General features: G+C 38.1%; 1 long non-coding RNA gene across 1 annotated transcript in view; it reads right to left on the bottom strand.

Annotated features, from left to right (window-relative positions):
- Positions 1–18,123, bottom strand: part of LOC311440971 — a 63,431-nt gene extending 45,308 nt beyond the window's left edge. The window contains exons 1-2 of the long non-coding RNA XR_014695692.1: positions 17,940–18,123; positions 14,939–15,010 (exon numbers count right to left, since the gene is read on the bottom strand). This is a non-coding gene — a long non-coding RNA (uncharacterized lncRNA). The remainder of the gene's footprint in view (positions 1–14,938; positions 15,011–17,939) is intronic.
- Positions 18,124–18,533: the final 410 nt, after the last annotated feature.

Raw genomic sequence — 18,533 nt, 5'->3', positions numbered from 1 at the left:
CTATAATCCGTTGGAGCAGCATGTTAGTCGAGAACAATCAGATTCAAAATTGTTCCTCTGAAATTTTCTCGCTGGCAACCAAACATTGTGACTTTTGTCATCGTGCTACAAGGATGAATCAGATGGGTGACAAGAGCCAGGGACCGGAGAGAAAGCAGCAGATGTGAAGACAGAGAAGTGAAGCCAGCACAAAATGCTGCTATCGTTTATGAGGGGAGGTAGTGATTATGGCATTAATCAACATTCCATAATCAATGGCAAAAACTCCGAGGAGTGCCAATAACTATTCATCTTTATTTATGCATACGCCACTCCTTCTTTATAGTATTATCCCTGGGAGTAGTTTCTAGGTTATAAGGATTGTTGCCATGAAAAAAGAGATAATTGTAGTTCGTGACCTGGAGGCCAAGGTAGTGCATAATAACGCTATTGTGCTCTGGGATGTACAGAGAGCTCTATAATGAGGGCGAAACGTAACCAAATCCACCATGCCAGCGTAAAGTCAACAATGCATTTTAAGCAGAAAATTCTAGCTGTGCTATTAGAAATATGCTTTTGCCAGGATGTAATTACACAGAAAACCAAATTATATCACAAAAGCGATAGCAGTCCTGACATCAACAGCCTGAAAGGTACCTTACCCCAGGAACTTACCAGACCCATGAACAATGGAAAGTTGTGTTGGAGGGCAGTCGGCCCGGGACTGAAGTCCTACCTTTGAGAACATAATGCTTAACTCTTTCCTTGCCTCTTGAGCAATGGTTTCTGTCTCGCTCACCCCATAATTACATCCAATATCTGCCATTTCTGAGACTGGGAACTATTTCCCTGTGTAGTACTAAAATGTCCTGGTTGTAAGCCTTAAAATTATCTAAGAGAGTTTGGCTTAGCAGCCTTTGAGCCCGCTGTTTCCAGAAGGCTTGGGCTCAGCTCACCAGATAAGGGGACCTTGGGGATACTTTGCTGTTTTTGGCAAGGACCATACTAAAAGCTTAAACCAATTCTAATTTCTCCTCTTTACTGGTTGTAATTTCACATTCAATTTTCAGCATACAGTTAGAAGAATACCACGGTGCCTTTTTTTTTTTTTTTTAACACAGATAATAAGCTGCATCACGCTAGGTTGGAAGGTGACGTGCTCTTTTGTGAGAGTGGAGTGTTAAAAGTTTATGGGAAGTTTTACCTAAAGCTATAGTCTATAGCAGGTTCCCCAGGGAATTAGACAAGGCACATTTAAAGCTTTAAAATGATGCTCCACTTGTACTGCATGGTATCTGGACACACTGGATTAAGTTGCTTTGTGTGATGTTATGTGGCTGAATGTAACCAAGTATAACCATATGGTCCATAAAGTAACTTGTGAAATAGACTTGCCTTACCCTGGGAATAGATGTTGCTCATTTACAATCCCCAAAATATTCTCTGTCTGAATTGCTTGCAAGTAGTACAAGGGAGCTGGGCTGTATTTCATGGCCAGTGCAGCAGCCAGCCAGAATCCTCACACTAGGTACGTGTAGGTCAAAGTTACAGTAGAGTCTGGATCACGCTGATTGCTGTTTTCGGTGGTTCCCCGTGCAGATCTGTTATACATAAGAACAGTACAACACTGTTCCTGGTTACGGAACACTATGAAGACTACCACGCTATTCTGGCTAGTTCTACAAGGAAAAGACTAATCTCAGAATCCAGTTCTCCTGCAGATCCACCCCAAGGATGAAGTCATCTGTTAGAAGTGATCCCGATTCATTTTTCTTTAGCTTTAGAACCTGTCTACCATCTTTGACAGCTAATTATTTTCCATTCTTTTCCAGGGAAGTTTAGTCACATAAAACTACACAAACACTTCTCAAATATTTCAAATGCTCATCTCTCTTATAATAATGAACTGTAAATCCTAGAAGCTTCATGACAAAAACTGAAAGACTCTACTAACATTTCCATGTTTGTCATTTTTAGTAGCTGTTGCATGTTATGTAGCAAGTGGATGTTAAAAGATGGACCACGATTACAAAGTTAAGGCTCAGTTCACTGTCCTGAATTAATCTGAATTTGGAGATGAATTAGGCTACGACAAAAAGACAAAGAAGTTTGAAACTGTGTCTTCCCCAGGGCTAGAGGAGGATTGGATATAGAATTTTTATTGGAAAATGAAATTTTAGGAATGGCTGAGCACAGCTAAGTACTAACAAGACACTCCTGTGAGAACAGATTTGGAGCATATGGAGCAGTTGATAGCTGACCCACGCTCTTTTCTTTATTCTTCATTGTCAATAATACTCATGAAATTAATATTTTAAAACAAATAAAAGGATGAAGAAGAAAGAATAAATAATTTAACCAGTGGATTAATCTATTAATCTGATGGTAATACTGGCAATAACCATTGTTGTTTTAGAGCATGATGAACAGTCCTATTTTTATTAAAGCTGCACGGAAAAATGCACACTCCAGTCCTTAATATATCTTAATGGGAACAGCTTTACTATCACATACATCCTTTCCCAGTTGCCTTTGAATTAAGTTATACTAGCTATAAACCAATGGCTAGGTAAGTAAATCAAAGGGAGATATTTCTGCTGAATGTCCAGAGATAGTTCTATACATTTCCAAGTTGTCGCCCTATAATTAAAAAGTGTAGTTGAAACTCTAATATTGCATCAACTACCTGTTGACTTTATCAGATTAGCACTTTTTCAGTACCTATTCGATTTTGGGAAGCACCCATAAAGATCTAAGCCCTCCTAAATGTATAAATCTGGACATAGTGAACTTTATTTCATTATGGAGATTTATGCCTTTAACAAAAATGGGAGTATTTATTAATAATAATTTTATTATTAATATTAAAGATCTTTGCAAATTTCCTAGGGATTTCCTTGACTATATATTATCTTGTACAAGTTACTTTATTCTCAACCAGTTTTACATACTTTTTAAAGACTGAACATCCAATTTTTCTGTTACATGAAATAAGGAGAGATTTCAAAAGTTATATAGCGTAAGTCTGTGTGGACACGTGCCCACACGTGAATCTGCATGCATGTGTACAAAGGTTTCTGTCTACTTCTCATGCAGTGAAGTGCCACACCAATCCATGTGCAGCACTGTTTCCTCATTTTTTTTGCAGTCAGAATGTTCCCATGGATGTCAGTGGTGAAAGTATCCAACCCTGTTCATGAATATATATGTTGGATGACAATAGATAGGGACACTGCCTTCCCTACTGCTCCAGGAACTCATTTTTGAGGCTTATTTCACCTTCAGAAGGAGCCAAATGTATGTACTACTTAGACCATTAAAGTGATAGTGTCATACCAGATACTGAATTCTTATTCACATCTGATGCTACTGTGACAAAATAGGCAGGAAAAGGGTAACTAGAGGTAAAGACATGTAGGAATGGATATTCATTCTTAGAGATTCACATCAAAGCATGGAGAACTATGTTCTTTTCACGGTATTTTTCATTGTCACTCAGCACCTTCACAAAACGTAATTTGAGCAGGTGTCAAGAAAACAAAGCAACCAAACTCATGAGCCACTAAAAAACCTTTCATCTTGTTATTTTGCATCGAAAAGTCAAATAGTAAGACACTAAATATGGAAAAAAACATGGAAATAATGTTTTTTTTGACCTTTGTCCTTTGTACATCAGCTAGATCTTTTTTCCCCACTGTGACTGATAAGCATAGCTAAAAAGGAATGAAGACATACCAAGCATGTCCAAGTTCTTTATTTGCAAGGTCACTGCTTCCTTCCTAGAAAGGCAGACCTCTGCATATCCCATTATTAAAGCTGCAGCTAACAACAATGGTGCCTCCTTCGTGTCACGCTTTATAGCAGACTGAGGATGTGCAAATCCTGAGACTACAGATTCATTTTCACTAATTTCATCAAACATGCATCTGTGAGGGAAACAGGCATAGCCAGGACTATTCCCATAGAACATTTCATAAATTACATGTGTTCTGCACAGACTTTTAGGCACAGACTAAACATTTGTCACTCCTTCCTTAGATTTTTTCCTCGGGTTCTTTCATTTTATTTTTCTCTCTCCTCTGGCTTGTAAAGAGTAGAGCCATTTCCTTCATAAAACAATCAACTTCTTGAAATAAGAAAATAGATGCTTCTGACAACTGTACATCATTATGGTATTCAAGCTACGTAAAATAATCCCAACATCTGTTTCTCTGTCAACTTTCCAAACCCCAACCTACTAATAATATGCTAGACGGATGGTAAAACCAACCATCTTGCTATCTGGATCCTTCTGGCTAAATAAATGCAATAGGATGTGTGGCAGCTTTTATGACAACATGGAAGGAGGAGAAAAAAAATAGATGCAAAAAAGAATCACAACAAAAAAAGGAGCATATGCCATCAATAAGCAAACATTAAAAGCAAACTCCAGAAAAATAATTTCAAGACCAGTAGGTTTATCAGAACAGACTTGAAACATTCTGTTTTTACGGTTACATCACCTACAAGATGGTTTCTTGCTGGTTTTGAAATCATGGCTGACTGATGATGTATCAGATTGACACAGTAATCTTTCTCTCAGCATATCTAATAGATGGAAGGATGTTCTTTTGATTGACCTTTCCATTTCACCCTGGATACTTTTATCCTGGGGCTCCTATTTATCAGTGGGGAAGCATTTTAGTGTTAGGAAGTCTGCAGTGAGGGCTGTTGTCATCTAGTCATGAAAGAACATTAAGCATCTTCTACTGCATACGGCTGTGACCTTGGTTAACATTCACTAATAGCTAGATTTGGTAAAATAATTTTCCCTAACTATCTTGGGGCCATAGACAACAGAATAGGGAAACTGAGGCTGTCATGACATCCATTTCTATGGCAGATTTGAAAAAGATCTGTGCTTCTGCTCCATACCTGTAATGTGGCTAAAGATTATAAGTGCCTAATAATGCTAAACTGAATTAGACTGAAGATCCTGTTACTTTAATATTTTATCTCCAGTAGTAGCAAGCAGCTGAAAGAAACATTTATGAACAGAACAAGTAGATCGTGATAACTTCTCCCAGGCTCCGACATTTTGCACTGTATGAGTTTTTAAAGCCAAATATGTCCACATCTTTGTTTTGAACAGCCCTTGCTGGACTTTGTGTCTGTCAATTTGAATAATCATTTTTAGTTGCTTTTGCCTTGTGGTCGCCACAGCTGCCTCGAAGCTGCAACTTGCAAGAATTTTTGTTATTATCTTCTCATCTCTTTTTGCGCTGTTTAATGTAAAAATTGAAAGTCATCTACAGCTGCCTCATTCCTCTTCATCGATTCTCCATCTCACTTCCAACTCGTTTCAAATTGCATGTTCCCCTATAACCCTAATAGCTCTCTTTGTCTAGACCTGGCTTTATGAATGAAGGTGCAATGACTGAATCACAATGACTTGCTTGCATCGACTTCTTTGCTATGCATTGTGGTATACGACAGGATTTGTTATCTAAAGCCCCTCAGGATATTAGTTGTCTGAAATATCTCACCAAAAAAACTTCCATTTTTAATAACAAAATTCAAAGTATCAAAATGTAGCTGAGAATGGAGAAAAAAATGGAACGAAGTAGCAAAGTTATATGATAGAACATCTTCTAATTACAATAACGCACTCCAGGGCTCAAATTATCAAATGATAATTTACACCTAGGTGATTTGACAGCACTCGGCCTTTGGCCTTCTGCCTAACAACACAATAGGCGTAAATCATTACCAAGTGATTCACACCCTGTCATGTCTTATTGCTTAATTAATTTGTCTAAAAGGCTTTCCATGAGAACTTATAGCAAATGCCTTTGTTGTACATCTTTCAGTACAGGGGTCACTACCTGCCCTCTCTGTCATTCTCAGCTCTCCTTGCAGCCTCTTGTATTTTAAAAGCATCCAGCAGATTTTTGCTTTTACCATGCAGTCATTTGAATTTATACTTACATTTCATGCTCACCCTTTAGGTACCTTTCTCTGTTGTTCTATGGCTGCTCTATCTGTGGCCCCTTGCCTGGAGGTTAAAGTCACGCTGAGCTTTAAAGCGCAGACAGCCTAGAACAATTGATCTAAGGTGTCACTGGAAAATTGTACTCAGAAAGTTAAGATGTTTTTATTTTTGCGAACTAGTAACTGCTTGTTTACTCAAACAGGAGTATCAACCTCATATATGGCCCTAGAACAGGTAAAACAATATTGTTGAGACATTAACATAGACATTAAATATTTTGAATACAAATAATGTGTAGTATACTCTTGCAGTGATCCAATCTCAAGTCCCACCAGCATTTTGAAGAATAATAAATCTGATGATACAAAGGAGTTAAACAAGTTCACGGGGAATGCAACTACTGATAGCATTGGACAGGATGACCTAGCTGCAGCCTCGAGTTCTTAAAGTACTGACTACTGCAAACCAGAATGATTAGAAGATGGGAATGCCACTTCAGTACTGTTTTTCTATTCTACCCTTAGAATTTGCTGCTGACTCCTTTTGTAGGGAGAATGCTAGGTTAGATGAACTGAACATGAAGAAAGTCATGTTTTATGTTCTTATGATATTGGTAACCAGCATTTCCCAAGGACTGCTTTGTGCTAGAAAAGACAAAGGAATTACAGAAATTGTAGTCTTTGCAATAGCAGTACTTTTTTTTTCTATGTGTGTACTAGCACATGCAAACTGTACCCAAACCTTCCCAAATGCTTCCTTCACCAAAACAATTTACTCATTATACAGGCTCCCTCTCCTGGGAATGAGGGAACAAACCATATCTGACAAGTCCTTGCACCGGAATAGTCGTGTCTGCAAGGATCTAGGGCGATGCGCATGGTACAAAAGTGAAGGTAAGAAGAAACAAAACAGTACTAGGAGTGCAAAAAACGGATGCTAGATTTCATTCAACTTCCAAGAATCTTATGTCTCATTATTGATTTTTTCTCTTTGAAAATGAAAGTTCACTATCTCTGACATGTCTCGGTTCAGAATAAGCACCTGCAAACAACAGAAATGTGCTTTGCCTCTTTGACAACTAAAGATGGAAAACACTGGAAAGGCAACCCAGAATCTGGCAGTTGGGCATATGACTGCAAGAGAATGTATAAACTGTTTCCTTATACACAGCTTCCAGATTAAGGCTGTTTTACGAGATGACCCTGTATCAAAGGTAATTTCGTTCCATATCCTTAAAAATGTGGTTATTTCCTAAGTCAAATGTTAGATGTCCCAGCTACCATTTAAATTTCTTTCTTGCCTATGTTCATTTGCCCTATTAATAATGGAATTTTCACCTTTCCACTTGAGTTCCCTAGTGACACCATATTTTTATGTGTACTTGTGAAATGGTAAAGTCTAGATGCTGATGTCAGAAATTGGCTCTCTCTGTTTACAAGTGTGTTGACTCTAGTTTAATTCTGCAAGGGTGATGGGGACATATCCTCAGTTGTTTTTCAGCAGATGAACACTCTTGTCTATGTAGGTATTTGTTCCAGGGCCTCACGGAGGGCTGGTTGTTTTTTGTTTCTGTGTGTGTGTCTTGCTTTGCACAATGGAAAGGATGCTGCAAAGTAATAGGTAATTAAGCCAATCATGCAGTAGGATGCTTTGAAGAGGTGAGAGATTGTATAAACACCAGGTGTTTTAATAACCTGTTTTCATTCAATAGTCATGAAGAAACTCATAGATTCAATATAATTTTTCAAGGAAGGAATGTGTACTATGCAGGCTGTGCACAAAGCAGACACGCTCAGCGGTGCTAGAGGAGAGTTTGTTTGTCTAGACTTAATCATAGTGAAACATGGATGAAAGCCATTAAATCAATTTCAGGTTGTGAAGTTCACGTTTCTGGTGTTCAACTGTTCTCTGAAAAAAAATCAGGAGCTAATAACTGCATTTTCTATTTATTTACTTGCATATAATCTCTGCAGTAGGATGTTGATTTTATTTCCCTGCTGTTTTATCACCTACTTCAGGCCATGGGTATTGACTGAGGCTATGAATACACCACCACAGTGGTATGGGAGGGTCATTCCATAAAGGAATTCCAAAGCAGGTTTTTTAATAGGGAAGATCAAGTGAAAATGAGTAATGAGTGGCAGCTCAGGGTGGCTGATCTTATCAGATGGTATCATGAAGAGAACGCAAGAACAAGATCAGAAATTAAGCAGTCATGAAACCATTTTTCCTACATGAACATCTTTCCCAAGAAATGAATGACCGTAAAATGCACCATTAATATTTTGAAATAAGAGCAGGAAACAAACAAACAAAAAAAAAAAAAACAAACCAAACTTGAGTCTAGAGATTTCTTGTGTACCACTTTGTGAAATATTTTGCTTGTCTGGGGACCTTGTATATGAGATGGCCATTTCACCCACTGGTTTTAGCAACTGCCACCTAATAACTTAATATCACGTCTGTGTGGTTCCTTCAGTGCAAGAGAACATGACTTAGAGATGGCAGATGACTACTCGTTCTAAGGAGCCAGGTGAGCAGGTTACATGTTTTACTGCTGTTAAGCATCTTTGCACTTAGCTTTGACCTTCCTGAACATGAGCCAGCCCAAGTGCTCTGCTGTGCTCAGAAGAGGCATCCAAGGTTACCAAGCTCACTGTCTAGCAAGGAGGGTCTTAAGGAAGGCCAGACCATGCAACACATAATATTTCACAAAACGTACAGACAAGCCCAAAAGCAATGATTTCAAAGGTGGTTGGTTGTACAGAGGTCTAGCTGCTCCTCTCATTCCTTCTATTTAGAAAAGAAAATGAATTCAGTGTCATTTAATGCCCTGCAAATGCTGGAAAAGTACCCATGAGTGTAGCAAGCAAGCTGAAAAGAAACTTTACAGGGACCACCCAGCATCCGTCCTTGGTGATCCAGTAACAGAGCTCTGATGAAAGATTTTTATTTTTTTTGGTCATGAACTTCAAAAGGCAAAAAGAGCCCTTTAAGCACTTACACAGCTGCTCAGACACTAGCTTGCTCTGTCAGTCAGCTTGGCCCACACTCTCTGGCTTCTCTTTCTTATCTTAATGCTGAACTCCTCAGTAGAACCGTTGAGTTCTCACACCACGCACCATTTTTTATTAAAAAAATATCAGGTCTGGGTGTTTGGATTCTGAAGATGCGTGTATCTTCTTTTACTGATTTACTTAATCTTGGCCTTTAAAAGTGCACTGAGAGACATCATTAACTGCAAGAACTTATTTATTTCTTTGGCTTCTGAAGCCCAGGTTCTTACACAGGCCAGCTTCATTTCTGTTCACTTCAGAGAATGTTCTGAACACGAAGCAGTAAATGTAGCTTTCCCCAGTAAAAGAAGCATCCTTGCCATTTGACAAAGTTGGCTTTTAATTGACAATAAAGTGGGAGTTTTCATTATTATTTCCTTCTGGAATTTGGATTATTCCTATTTTGCAAGTGGACCTAGTCATCCAAAAAAAAAAAAAAGGGGAATAAACAGAAAGCAATATACCTTGAAACATGGAAGATGACAATTTATTCAGGGAGGCTCTCCTTCAGAAGTTTATTTGTACTGAGTACAAGGCTAAGCTTCTACTTACTAGGCCAAATTTTACTGTTGTTACACCTGGCAAGCTAAGCAAAGGCAGTGTGGCTAGAGAAGTGCAATTAAATTTAGTAGAATGACGTCACAGGCAGAAAACTTACCTTGGAAATCCTCTGTAAAGACGATATGCAGGACAGTGAAATAATTACTTTTACCATGAGCAAAAGAGAATACAATGTTTGAGTGATAACAGGGCTTCTATCATTTTTCAGTTTGAATAGAAATTCCAGATCAGAAGTACCCCACAGCTTACAAGGAAGCCTTGCAAAAGAGATGATTCATGCAGCATGACCCAAATGTGACACGAGAGCTCAGGTTGACCTCTGAATATCCAGGTCTCGATCACCAGGAATGCCCTAGCACTGGCTGCTTTGGATCAGGAGATTTATCCAAGGCTTTAAGGTAAATACTTTCCCTGTTCTTTCATTCTATTTTTTCTCATTGTAGTTCATATTGCAGCAATAGAAGCTGAAAGGACTCATTTGACATAAATGCTTTAAAAGTACCTCTAAATTGTGACTGTACCAAATTTGCATGCCTGCCATCTGCACATAAAAGCCTTGTCTTTGCTCTAGTGAAGCTGACTTGCTGATCTGCACCCTCCTGCACCACTGCATGGCTATTTGTGTAAACATGGACAATAGGAATAGCAACAGCTGCACGTGTCTATCTGAGGGTAGAATTATTCTTAATCTGCTATAATAATAGTGGCAACAGTTAACATTTAAATAAACCTCTTCATCTTCAAAGTCCTCTGCAGCACACAGGTTCACCCAGCACCTCTTAGTTGTGGACACTATTAGCAGCATTTTACAGAGAGAATTAGGGGACAAAGAAAAACAATGCAATTTGTCCAGGGCCAATCACTGGGTCACTGGCACTGAGAATATTATGAATTGGCATCACCTGGAAACTCGTTTTAGAGACCATCAGAAGGAACAGAATAGGAACGTGTGTTCACAGAACCACAAAGAGCTGTGATGTTGTTCCTTCCTAAGACTTCACGGTGTTGCATCCCAACCATTAGCAGTTCTAACATGAGAAAAAGAAGGATTTTTTTAACTGTTGAAAGCCACCCAGAATTCTCCTGTTGCTAGTTCCAAGATGTTGCTCCTTGTCTTGTGATGTAGATTACAGTGATTTGTTGCAGAAAAGTGCAGCATATTGCAGTGAAAGTGAAATACTTGGGTTTTGTTCTACTGCACATTGATTTAAACCACACTGAATTCAACTGCAACTATTTACAGATTTTGGATCAAGCCATCCTCCTATAAATACATAATCAATCTTTTTATATTTAAGCGATCTTGTTTTCATAGGAACAAATGCCTGTGCAAACGCTGAAATGCAGTACTTAAACCGTACTGTGGCAGTAGCTGAAATATTAATGCACAGAATCCTGGACTGCACCTCTGTCAGAAATGTGACATGTTTTTGATCTAAGCTGTTGGGAATAATGGGGACAACATGCATTTTCAAAAGCAGAGATTAAAAATGGCCTTATTTGAAATTTGAGTGTAACAGCTGAAAAAAAGCCCCAACCTCATCTTTATTAGCCTACTATTCAATCCACATGAAGTGAATCCTTCATAACACTGCCATTATCACCCCACTGGACATGGACTTGTAATAAATTGAAAGAAACACTTTACGTCCTCTCTGAGGGACCTGGTCCTGAAATGTACTGAGCTTCTTATTCCAAGCCAGGAATCCTTTAAGCTCCCTTGAATTCAGGGAGAAATCTGGGCACTCTGGAGCTAGTGCTAAGTACTCTTTATTTTAAAACTCTGGGATAGGTGTATTGAAAAATGCTTTAAATTGAACACTTGCAAAATATATTTACCCACTTTGATTTCATCCTTATGTCTCATCTTAACATAGTGCATCTGGCAACTTAAAGGTATGGCAGCTCAGCGCTATGTGGAAAATATAAATGCTGTTTATTTTGTCTAGGATTTGTAAATTTGTAAATTATATAAGGTTAAAGATATGCTGCAACAGAGAAGCACAATATCCATCCAGAAGTGAATTTGCGCTTATATTCTGCTGTAAAGGAAAAACCTTTAACACACTCTTTTAAGATCATGATGTGATAAAATAGAGAGCAGGAACACGTTACTCCAGCAGTACAATACTGACTGGAAAAAAATGTTTTATTTTCCAAAGGAACTACACCTAATGCTAGAAATTTTATCATCCAGAGTGCTGATGATTTTTGTCTTATTCTGTATTTACAGGAGGCAGCTATAACATACCACTTGCTCTCTAATATTCCTACAGAAATGACAACCATCTGGGTGCTGGGGTGGGTGCACCAAGCCCTAGGGTGCCTTTAGCCAGTTCACTTGAAATCTCGAGTCTGTCCTATCCTATCACCCAGCAGCAATGGAACATTTGTTCCCCGAAGGGCCGGCACGCTGCCAGCAGCAGGTGTTAGGCTGTCCTCTGGGATGAAGGCAGCAGGCATGAGCACTGATGTGTGCCTATGACAAGATGTTGCAAATCTGCTCTCATAGCGACGGTGACAGCATCTGGGACAGTGTTGTGAGTCACCATTCTGTAACCATTAAAAACCAGTTGCCATTCCTTTCATAATAATAAATTAAAATATCATTCCAAAGTGTGCTGGTCTCAGGAAGAAAATTAAAGAATGTGTGTACTTGCACACACACAGTTTTACGATGCGTATTATCAAACTGTTCGGGTGATTGTATCTTAAATTAATAGGTGTAGTTGATACGATAGGTTTGAAGACACTTTTCAGAAGGTATTTTTATATTTTCTTGAAGAGAATAAAATCAGCTGGAAAATGTTTAAGTGTCAATAAAAAATTACAAACTAGTAGGAACATACATTCTTTTGAATTGATGAGTTTATAATTTATAGACAAATTCAACACAGTTGTCCCTATAAAGTCCAGATTCCCCAAACCATTTAAGTTTTAAATTTTATTTACAGAGGCTGAAGTTATGTTTCTTCAATATGCCAATATTCAAAGCTCAGCAGAGTATGTGGTATTTTGCAAGAAGGGTATTTATATAAATATCTGCATGGAAACAATAATAGATTAGCAGTAGCTGTCTGTTTCCAAAATGTCTGTTTTGAAAATGCTTGCATGGATCTGTAGGCAGGTGCACAGATATTGTTTCCATGATCTCTTCCCACGGAGATCATATTCTTCTACTTCAGTTTATACTGGATTTGAATATGGATAAAGCGCATTTTAATCATTCTCAAACAAGTCATACAGCAAATATCCAAATAATGCTGTTCCCAGATTTCTCTGGAGCCTTGTTTCAGCCTGGCATGCTTATCTTCCTAGCGATCTAAATCCGAGACCTTCCATCTTATTGACCTTTGTTGAACAGAACACAGGGTTGATGAACTCAGCGACTGGGCCTCCCTCTGACTAGCGCTCTTTTGTCAGCAAGCCTACTGCTTTAATTTGGGATGATCCTGACCCAGTTCAGATCAATGGCAGAACTGTTAATGATGTCAACAGAGCCACGATTTCACCCTTGCCCTGAACACTTACAATGGTTAGCATTATCACCAAGGCGTTTTATAAGCAGCGCTCATCAACATTAGGGGCTTCAGAAAGAGAGAACTCATTTGAGGGTTGACGCCTCCAGTCACATTAAATGCAACATCATTTAGTCCAAGTAGCTTTTATCATCATTACCGTTTCCCTCCCCAGTCCATGCTCAGTCTTCACTTAGCTTAACAATCTGGGTGGTTGTTCACTGCTTTTAGTATAGCAAGGCAGTCATTTGCATACCTGTTTCCTTCTACTATTTACTGTAAGCTGCATTTTTGCAGGTTTGCCTTGTAATATCCTATGCACCGCCGAAGACCGGATAGTTTGGCCCTGCCACATTTCCCTTTGGTGAAAAATTAGCTTTTTTTAAAAAAAAATATAGACAAGAAGTTGGTTTGAAATGGTCCCCCTTGAGAAAATACATTTTGCTTTTTGGCTCCTTCCTCTTTTATTCAATTTTTTAATCAAAATATATGCTATTTTTTGTCCCTCATAAATGAAATGTGCAAAATAGAAACAGGATTTTTTTGACAGTTTTGAAGAAACCAAAATTATTTGTTAGTAGATCAGATTCAGTAAATTGGTCAAAAATACAGAAAATACTGTAAATGGCTAAACATTTTTCTGGTCTTTTTCAAAATAAAAATACCTGATTTCAGGAATGCTGATATCTTCAGTTTAAGACAAGGTTTAATTTTCCCTCTGAAACAAGTATTTTTCATTTAGAATTTGACCTAAACTTGTAAGAAGAGTCTCTAGAAATTTTAGGTGGCATAAAAAGGAAATGATTCATTTAAATTTGAATGATAAATTCTGTGTTGACTCAGAGAAAAAGTTTTTGATCTTTATTTTGCAATGAAATCAAAAAATCAATCAGCTAATCACTCAGCTAATTTTTACATTGTGAGGAAAATACAAAAAAATAATGAAAGCTAACTGTAGTGGCAAAATCAAACAAATCCCCAACATCCAAGGTCATCTCACTTTACATTATTGTAATCTTTTACTGACATTACTGACTTTATGTCAGATGTGTCCATGTTGCCCAATAGTTATTACAGTTCTGCAGCATAAACCTAGCAATACAGTCAAAAAATGAAACTTACTTATGAATGACAGACAGAAGAACAGACAAAAAGATTAAGTGCAGTATTAAGTGCCGCTAATATTCTCTCTTTTCCTTTTTGGATTAACTGCTGATTATGTGTTTAGCTACATAATGACATCAGATCTAAAAGGCGCCAATTATCGGTTACCCCCTCGACCCCTGCTAAAGCTCAGTCATGAGCACCTCTCATTTCCCCATTCCTCAGATCTTTTAGCTGAGCACTGAAAATTTCTTTCAGTCTCACACATCATTCACTCACCTCCTGTGCGTTTAAGATCAGATTTTCGAAGCCAGGCATGTGTATTTGTGCATGTACATCTGCATGCACCAACACCAAATCCAGCCCACAGTTCAAAGGAAAAAAAACAATTCTATTCCAATGCGAATAGTACAAATACTCCAGAGAAAGCTGAATGATTTATTGAAATGTTTGACAAAGAAACCACATACTGTGTCTTTTTGATGGATTAGTTGTGGGTCTGCTTTTTTTTTTTATTTTTTTTTTCTTTTAAGAAAAAAGCCTTTGCTGTAAATCAGCCGCATGAAGAATTAAAAGTTGAAAACAAAAGCATATTATTTAAAGAACAGCCTGTTCCCTAAACTGTTACTGTACTTGGTGCCAAACCACATTTTGTGATATATCATGTACAACCTCCTCTTGCATGTTTTACTGTTATGCTTTATATGACTTGGAGTGAGAAAACCCTGATAGTTCTGTCTTAGACTTACCACTGCCATCAAAGACAGGTCCACTCATAGATCTGGATCGCAACATGACAACTTCCTCCAAAGATGACGACTCTAAAAGAGGTGGAAAAGTGTTTGTTTACTTGGCAATGTTTATGAAAAGAAATCTGAGTTAACTAGAAATGTGAATTTGCAGTGGATCTGTTACCCTTCATAAAACACTTGGTGGACGCAGAATGACAATGACCTTGCTTGCAAAGTGCAACACATACAAAGTAAGGCCACTTCATTCTCATACAGGCCCAGAAATAAATGATGGTGACCTATGCTTAGACGTGAATTTACAGCATATCAACTCTAATTACTGGCTGTACGCAAGCAGATCTGCAGAGGTAAATGTGAAATAGTTTATTTCACACAGGGCTATGTCACTTCTCATTTACCACATGCACACGGAGCAGCTCATGTCCACCAACTTAACACTGAAATCTATGCTGGAATGTTTTGTTTATATGCCTCTATCTTCTACCACTACATTTACACTAATCATTTTCCAAAGGTGATCCAGATTAATTTTCCTAGACATAATGGAGAAGACAAGCCTAACTTTCAGTAATGCAGTAGAGAGAAGGGTTCAGAAGCCTTTTTATAGATCTTGTTTCTAGTCTCTCACTGTACAAGCCCAAACTCAGAAACACTTACAGGTCAGAAAAAAACACAAAACACACCTGACAGTAAGCAAAGAAAAAAAGAGGTCTGGAGCTATTTGTATTGAGGGTGATCCAGACATTCAGAAGAAGGTATTTCAAAGGTAAATCATTCTGTGCCTTTTAATAAAAAAGATTAAATAAAAGTGGAATAGAAAGTTAGAAATGCTTGTTCATTCTTCCTTATTGCCTAACACATTTTCCTTTTGAGAAAGGTCTTATGTCCCACCTAAGCTCAAAGTACATAAAAAATACTTGTGACCTAAGTAAAGGTGGAACAGGTAAACCAGTTTATTATTGAGATGCCTCTAAAGCTGTCACGTCTGATTGCCTATAATCTTGACAGCTTTCAGCTCTTTGTGCTGAAATTCTCCACGTTGTGGAAAGCTGTAAGCTGACTTGGGCAAGTCATTACTCTTTTAAAAGGACTGCATCAAAAACTATGTTATTGGTACCTGCAACTCTCATCTGCTGCTAGCCACTTTGCGTCAGCATCCTGTTTCTCTCCTTGTTCTGTCAGTGTGAAAGGCAAAGCTGCCTTCTACATTTGCATAAGAAGCTATCTCATGTGATATAACTGAGGCAAACAACTGGATGGATTCATAGCCCAGAGCTGCAGGCTGGTGGGTGAAAGAATGGAACTGAGATTTGAGGTGTGGGGAAACTAAGTGAAGAGATCAGAACTGCAAGCCATGGACAAAAAATACTGAGTGCTAGCAGAGAGAGGAGGCAGACTGAAGGAGGACCTGGGACCAAATACCACCAAATGGAAGGAAAGAAGGGAATGGCTGGCTGTAGAAAAGATATAAGTGGAGCAAACTGCAATTGCATGCCAAAAGGGAAAGCATATTTAAGCTGCCGCTGCTGTTAACTGCTCCATTAGCTTAGGTACAGAGCTACGGTACAAGAGCTCCCGGACTTGGGAGTGACCCATAAGGATGTCAGTGTGATGCAAGATCTGCTCTCCGTTTTATTTATGAGCCTTTCAGAAAAATGACAGGCAGAAACTATACTAAAGTTATATATATTTCAATACCAAGGACTCATGGGAACAGATTTTGCAGAATGAATGTTGCTCTTTCAGTAGTAATTGAACTCTTCCTGTTCATACGTATTATATCTTTAATAACATAATTGCATGCTATTTTTTCTACAAAACTCTTGCCTTATTCATTTCATAGTTCTGATCTTCTTTGGGATAAATTGGTGTTGTGAAATAAATTCTTTCAAATCTCCACATATTGGGAAACTAGAGGTAATAAATGAGGTAGAGATTTCTGGGAGTGATAAGAAAGTCTCATGGTTAAACCCACTGAAGACTGAGATCTTGATTCTCTAATTGTTATTACTAAAGTTATTATGTGGTGAAAGGCAAATCAGACATCCAGTGATATATGGTCACTTATATGTTCCTCATTTTCAGGGGGCCCAGCTTCATACTAGAGGACTGTATACACTGAAGTGCTGAACAAACTGAAACTGAGGACAAAGGAGAGCAATGCAAAGAACATATGAATTTTTACTTAGGTATCTCCATAAAACACGTATAATAAATTCAAGTTTCAGTAAAAACACCGTATCAGTTATGAGTACTTTTAACATACATAGATATATAAACACTGAAAATAGCAAGTAGCTTAGAATCCAGCATTTTCTTTCTTACATGCTATTACTGTGAATTTGGTGGATTTCTAGGAGCAAAGTGACCAATTACTGTCAGTCTCCTAATCCAATTGCTCCGGATATATTCCTTGCTGCATTTTAAGAAAATCATGGTCTTAAGATCCATTTCTCTGTAGTTAGCCCCAAAGTAATGTATTAATATGAAGATGTAATGGTAAGTATTCTAAAGTAATTATATTCCTACATCAGAATTCTTTTCCATTTTTTTTCTTTACCTCATTTTGCTGCACCTTCCTGTGGTTTTAAAAAAAATATATTACATCTTTGTTTGTCATGTATATAAATTTTACTGCTAAGCTGTAAAAGAGATGAAGAAGAAATTAGTAACTCTGGGCAGTAAGCAAGGCCTGGGACTACATACTGGACTGTGAGGAAAACCAGAAGTATGTCTGTTCCATCCATCTTTTATCAGAATAAAAAATTGTGCAAGCAAGTAAATGTAGCATAATGCATACATAGCTATTGTGCAATCTTAGTTTCAGCTTTATAATTTTTGGTCTTCAAATTCCCCTCTTCTTTTAACTTTCCTTAAAATTGATTTCTTTGTAAATATTGTAAGATTGGTTCTCCAAAATGGAGCCATTCACAATCAGTCCGAAGTGGAAAGAGAGAGGCTCTGGAAAGCAGTGAAACGCTGCAGGATTGTAGCTCACCTCCTTGTTATCTGTTGTGTTCATGGCAAATAATCTTCACCAAGCTGGAACACTTTTCTTCCTCAAAATGTTCATACCAGAAGAAAGAGGTCTTTACCTGCAGGAAATCACACAAAAGAGCAGCTATAAGAGTTTATTCCTGAGTAGCTGCATGTGCTGTCTAGTCTGCCATCTTGGGCATGGTGGAGGCACACCCAACTCTAGAATAATGCAACCATGAGTTGGACATGGGTGACTACTGATAGGTGAAGAGAACCTCATGGTTCATATACCAACATGAGTGATTTATCTTTATGCTAAGACTGAGTGAAGGTGTAGGGGTTGTGCTCTCTCCACCCCCTCAGGGAACACCATAGAAAGAAACAGAGATGAAAAGGAAATAAGTAAACAAATGTGGTTTTCAGAAACTGAGGAACAATTTATCCTCAGCACAGCAAGCAAAAACTTGGAAAACATTTGGAAAAGTCAGAAAACAAGTTAAAGTTGGTTGGCAGACTCTGACAGAGCTGACAGCTAAAACTACCCCTGGCATGTTGACAACAGTGTGGCATCAATCTGTGTGTAACAACCTATCCTTGAAAAACTACATCCTTG

The sequence above is a fragment of the Aythya ferina genome (assembly GCF_964211825.1).
Source record: "Aythya ferina genome assembly, chromosome: 8".
NCBI lineage: Eukaryota > Metazoa > Chordata > Aves > Anseriformes > Anatidae > Aythya > Aythya ferina.
The sequence above is the reverse complement of the archived record's forward strand: the minus strand, read 5'-3'. Positions and strand labels throughout refer to the sequence as shown.